The following is a 6,308-nucleotide window of genomic DNA, read 5'->3' as shown; positions in this document are numbered from 1 at the left end:
ATGAATGAAAGGTGGAGGACGAATGATAGCAGACACAATGTCTTTTTTTAATCACGGAGAACATACGCCTCGCACGGGGATCGAACTCGCGACCCTGCGATCCGTAGTTCTCCGCTCTCCCTATTAAGCAAAGCGGGCGGGTCCGCATACATTTGTATTTCAATCAGGAAGTATAAACCAGATAAGTAAGGTATAGTTTTAATTTATAGACATTCGTTTTATGACTGATAAAAAAAGATTAGTATCGATATGATTGTCACATTCACTATCTGTAAAACATTTTTTAAATTGAAATTTAAGAAAATGTATTTAGCTTATATTCGCCCAGTTTCTGATACAATGTTATGGATTTAAGTGTAAACGTATTCAGTTTGTGAACATATTCAATTTGTGAACGTACTCAATTTGTGAATGTGTTCATTTTGAACGGTTTACGATTTTTTTTCTACACAGTTGCCTCATTGCTTTTATTCTGATTTCTTAAAAATATTTGAATCGTCCGTCCAACTGTGCTTTGGTATGGCTGACAACACCAGGAGTCGCACCCCACACATAAATAGAGCCATGGCAAATCAAGAAGAAAAACGAAAGGTTACAGAAGGTCTCATAGCTCAAGGAGGTAACTATACAGGCACAATATATATATATATATATGTATTTTTAGGCACATACGTTGGTACGATAGAAAATCAAAAGACACACATGCGTATAAATCTTTATTTTAAAACATTGTTTGCATTTCATAAGACCAATGGATTTAGAATGATAGATTGTAGTTGGATATGTTTTCCTGACAATTATTCTAGCATTCGAATAAAATGCATTTTATTCATTATGGAAATGATCAATGTTAAATATACGACACAACTGTAAAGAATATGATGCACTGAAGTTCAGTCTGTGTGAAAATGTAACGGAGGAATTTACTATCGAATATAAACTGGCCTTATTCAGTACTCCACCGCACAGAAAATAGTAACGTATTGAAAGTAACAGAAACATTTAACAGTAACGGAAATTACCAACTGCAAAACTGTAGAAGAATTCATCCGCAGGTTTCTTTTTAATGCATGTCGTAACCCTATTTCAAGGTTTGACAAGTATACTATGGATTAGTTGTATATAGTTTGTTTATTTAAAACAAAATAATCGACAGAAAATCTTTATCACATAGGTCTCATATTTTCATCACGAAGGCGTGAAGTAATACTGTTGAAAAACTATTCACTTGTTAATCCCGCCATGTTAAATAAGAATTCTAAGAAATTACTCAGTGTTCGTGGAATCAGTATCGTACTATAATAAAAACATAATATCTAAAGGTTAGAGTTCGATGTTTTCTATTTGTCTGTTAGTCAAAAGAGACAGATTGTTAGTCAAAAGAGACAGATTGTTTGATGGCTAAAAGATTATTACTCGCGTGATCCTTTATGAAAAAAAAAGAAGAAAAAAAACAAAAAAAAAAACAGATTTTTTATTTATTTCTATAAAATACCTTCACTTTTATCTAGTTAAATAATGGGGACAGTAACTATTTAGTGACTACATCACGGGATAATAGAACTGGCCCGTACATTCCCTCCTCGGTAAATTGCCTCCCTTTACATTGAAATCAGAACGATTTTAGATGATATGATACACTCTATGGTAACTACAACGGTAGCCGTGTGTTTGGATCTAACAACATAACGTGACGTAAGTTCATACATATATTTTAAGGTGGAGTGCGACCTTTAAATTTTTTTTAATACATCTATGAAAAATTAACGATAGAAAATTGAGGATATTTCTGATTTATTCCCGTTTTCCGTTTGGCTCTTATTTAAGCCACATTTGTTTGGTGCGCTGTCAAACTCGGCCACTAATGGCACTTTTTGGGCGTCATTTCTTGGCGTCATTTTCATTGTTTCTGTAAGGTTTTCAGCGTATCCCTATTTCAGTTGGAAGCGGACAAGAATGAAATTTATATATTTTTAAAAGATTTATAATTCCTATTCCTGTGGTATAAATTTCGTGAATGATCTATGACGTACCTTAAGATTATGACGCATTAAAGCGTCAGACTTACACAAAATGTAACGTAGAGTTTAGCTGGAAAATTGTCCGTTTTTTGAGTATAACATTTTTTTGGGTCGAGGAATTTTGTGTAAATTTCAATCATAAATGCGCAAGTATATTTACTTGCGTTTGATTAACAAAAAATTGTATGTCACCGAACTCGTTTTTTCAGGACGACCGATTTTGTTTCCCCACCCCCGAGCTAAAATGCAACGTTATTTGGTGGTATTTTTAAAGTTACGCTAAAGTTTCGGACGATTTCGGAAAACTTGTACTATGGAACAAGTTGTCGACATTTTATCGTAAAAATATATGTTCAATGAAAGCATATACTGAAATTTAAAAAATATCACATATACAGTAAATCGAATTATAATAGAAAAATGAAGTAAACGCGATATTACTTGGTGGTATTTTTAAAAATACGCTGATAGTTTCGGACGATTTCGGAAAATTTGTACTATGGAGCTTATTGTCGACATAATTTTGTTAATTTATACGTTTAATGTTAGCATAATATACTGAAATATAAGAAAATAACACATAGGCCTATAATTCGAATTATAATAGAAAAATGAAGTCCCGGCGGAGTTGGATACTTAAAATACTCTAAATGAGTTGTTCCCCTTTAAATAAGAATGTCATTTGTAAAGAAATAAATGTAAACAATTGTCAAAACGACGTTTTACCTAGTTATGTAAAGTTTAAACACTCGCACGATGTTGCAAATGCATCAAAAGGAAGTCATGTAACAGGTTTTTAAAAATGGTGAGTTTTTAAAGGCGCTGGACTGTCCAGAAGTGTGGCCCCTTCATGTAGTCCCTTTCCGGAATTCAATACATATATGAATGAATTGACAGATAAGTTGTGTGTCAAGATGCTGTTCATTCACTAAAAAAATCCCTTGTTTTGTGATATACTGCTAAACCTTAACCATAACTTGCTAAGTCAAGTCAAAATAGCGAGATAATCTTTTTGAAAAAGAACATGAGAATCTTTGAGCCTGTGCATTGCATGTCGAATAATCAGAGTGAACAAGTGTTTGAAGGAAGTTTCATTTCATTCGTAAAAATGGTATGTGACGTACCTGCAAAGCTCAATGAAACGGCATAACTCTGCAATGAAGTTAAAGTCAGATTTGCTGATCCTTACTTTGAATTTTAGATCCTCATAGATAATTCATTCTAACTATTGATTATTAAGATGCCTGCGTACGTACAAAAACAGTACAAAATTCAATTTAGTTAATCGGGAAAAGAGTCATACCTTTGTAAAAACAAAGCAAACTAGAATTATAGAACATTTGTATTGCATGTCAGATCATCACATTGAACAACTAGTTTCAATAAGTTCCCACTATAACATCTTACAAATAATTAACAAAGAGTATTCTTCAGGTAGTCGATGTAAATCACCTTATAGAATAGTGGAAATAGCTAATGTGTACAGGGGTTGCTTTTAAGTTAGTAGGTGAAAGGGCAAACAAACGTTTTTGTTTAATTTGGGCCTATTTTCTAAGTATTTACTAATTCCCTCTTCTAAACAAGCAATTGACAAATGTGATAAACAAATGAACATTTATTTTAAAAGAATTCAAATCAAATCACCCTCGAGACGACAGATGGAACCCAGAGTTTCAAAAACGAACGACTTGGATATCTACCAGGCTGGTACTCAAACGTTCTTACGCTGCTTTTTTAAAACTCGTTTTACCTACCTATCAGGATACATAGTGTTTCATTTTGAAAATATTCCATAAAATAAACTCGTTATTAAACCGTTAACGTAACATATTTTTCTCTAGGTACAGTGTATATTTCGAATCATTTATACACATCTCTTAGATATTTAGTTTTATGACCTTCAGTTCATTTCTTTCCCTAGATTTTATGCAATCCATACAAAAGGTTACCTCTTATATCATAGAAATGAAAGGAGATAGATGTGGTTATATATGGTTTTATCAACTTTGATACCGATTTTTCGTGCAGGACTGTGAATTAAGTTGCTATCCAAACCGGTGCATATACTAAATCCAAACCGTTAACTGCCTTTCAGTTACTTGTATCCAACCGTTACACACTTGATACATATAATTGACTTACCATGGTATGTTTTCGCAAAAATACTATACTTTCAGTTTAGAGACTGATGACAAGATATGTGAAGATGTTTCTTCTTTTTTCTTAACTGATTTTTTTCATGATACAATTGCAAGAGGTTTGATAACATCATTTAAAAGTTTCGTTTTCGCTTCTTGATTCCCATAATCTGCACGATTTTATCACTTAGTAATCAAATTTTATATCGAATAACTTAAACCTTAGAATGAAAACTGAAAATGGAATTAATCTTTATGTAAAAATATGTGTTTAATCATGGAAAACATCAAAACTTGCATGATGTTTTTGACATTTTTTGCTCGGGAGAGGCCATATTGGACAGATCCAAACACACGGCTACCGGTGTAGTTACCATACAGTGTGATAATTACAAATCTCAATTCAATTTAAAAAAAAAATTATTTCAATATTCAGGCAAACATCAAGCTTTTCATGTACCCTATCCACGGCGGGGAAACGGACACCGGATATAGCCAAGAAAGCGGATGTACCCTATCCACGGCGGGGAAACGGACACCGGATATAGCCAAGAAAGTGGTCGAGTTTTCCAATGCATTTGTATCGACTAAACGGTTTTATTTTCTTCATAAATTTGTATGCTTTTCGGACATATATTTCTGTTTGATAAAGGTAACTAAGGTATCAGTATTACGGACAATGTTATTTATTTCAGAGGCACAGTCACAGACGGCGAACGCACAATTTGAGAAAGCAGTTAGGAAAAAACGGCGTCGCAAGCGTTTGATGTGCTCTTGTTTTCGTAACTATGACGACGAAACAGACAATCGGGAATAAAAAGCTTCATAAGCGCAATGACTTTTCGACATATTCTTCCCATTATACATATCGTTGTTTTTAAGGCTGGCAGTGATATCATGTCTTTTAATATTTTGGTGTTAATTGCGTGTATTGTATTTATATTCAATGTAGTATGTTTGTAAAAATATATCCATAACCATCTGTATAATTGAGCCGCACCATGAGAAAACCAACATAGTGCATTTGCGACCAGCATGGATCCGGACCAGCCTGCGCATCCGCCCAGTCTGGTCAGGAACTATACTGTTCGCTTTCAAAACCTATTGCAGTTAGAGACACTGGATCCATGATAGTTGCAAATACAATATGTTGGCTTTCTCATGGTGCAGCTCATATTATAGTGTTTATAAAAAGAATATCTGTATTGGGATGAAATCTTTTTATTTCTTTATTAAATCAGATATTACTTCATTTCATGATTTGCATTCTTAACTGCACAATTTTCAACATTAAATATTAACAATTCTGTTGGAGAATAGGTCATATCTAGTGGTCATTGTTAAATTCATAACCGACTATAAATAGTTTCTTGCATCTCTTGTGACATACACCGGCAAGGATGCAGCCGAGTCAGAAATCAACGCACACACTTTTAAAAGTTTAGAAAATTTTAAAGCTGTCAAAAATTGTTTTATTTATGGCACAAAGTAGGTACAATGATACATTTGGAAATAAATTTTTAGTTTGGAATGGTTGCAAACGCTTGTCTTGTTAAACAGTTGCAGCCTTTGCATAATCAACCCGCACTTTAGAATGTCTACTGGTTTCCAAGTAGTTTCCGGACTCAAGTAGTTTTCCGGACCTTTTACATTTCGTGCTGTATAGACTTTACGCCGTCGTAAAGCATCAGGGTAACAATATCATATCATCTAGACCTTTGTTGCCAATACATAGCAACGAAAACCTAGCATTACCGAACTCATTTATTATTTGAATTTCCCGGTTGTTTTAACTTTCTTCGATGTAATGTTTACACAAGAAATTGTCAACTTCAGGGGAATTCCGGTTACAGTGCGCATGCGCAGAAATTGAGGCCCTTTGAAGGTAAACATCAGTCAATTGATGCTCCCATTTACAGACGATACAGTAAAAACATTCCGATAGTAATAAAATAAAACAATGAAACTCAGACAAGAATCGACCTATTCACTATACTACGTACGGCATTAAATTATCGATTAAAACTAGGAACCAAAATAGACACGCCGGATTTACCTACGATAGTATCATACCGTCTATCAATCAAATGTTTAGCAGCAATGTCCATGCCCGAGTGGTCAGGGCGTTAGACTACCAATTTTGAGACAG

The 6,308-nt window shown here is 33.9% G+C and overlaps 1 long non-coding RNA gene across 1 annotated transcript; it reads left to right on the top strand.

Moving 5' to 3' along the window:
• Positions 1 to 500: 500 nt before the first annotated feature.
• On the top strand, positions 501 to 5,688 carry LOC128550348 (uncharacterized). Its single transcript, XR_008368235.1, has 2 exons — positions 501 to 619; positions 4,855 to 5,688. It is a non-coding gene; the product is annotated as an uncharacterized LOC128550348 (long non-coding RNA).
• The last annotated feature ends 620 nt before the right edge of the window (positions 5,689 to 6,308 follow it).

This window comes from Mercenaria mercenaria, chromosome 17 (assembly GCF_021730395.1).
Source record: "Mercenaria mercenaria strain notata chromosome 17, MADL_Memer_1, whole genome shotgun sequence".
Taxonomy (NCBI): Eukaryota; Metazoa; Mollusca; class Bivalvia; order Venerida; family Veneridae; genus Mercenaria; species Mercenaria mercenaria.
This window is presented reverse-complemented; position numbering and strand designations above follow the sequence as displayed.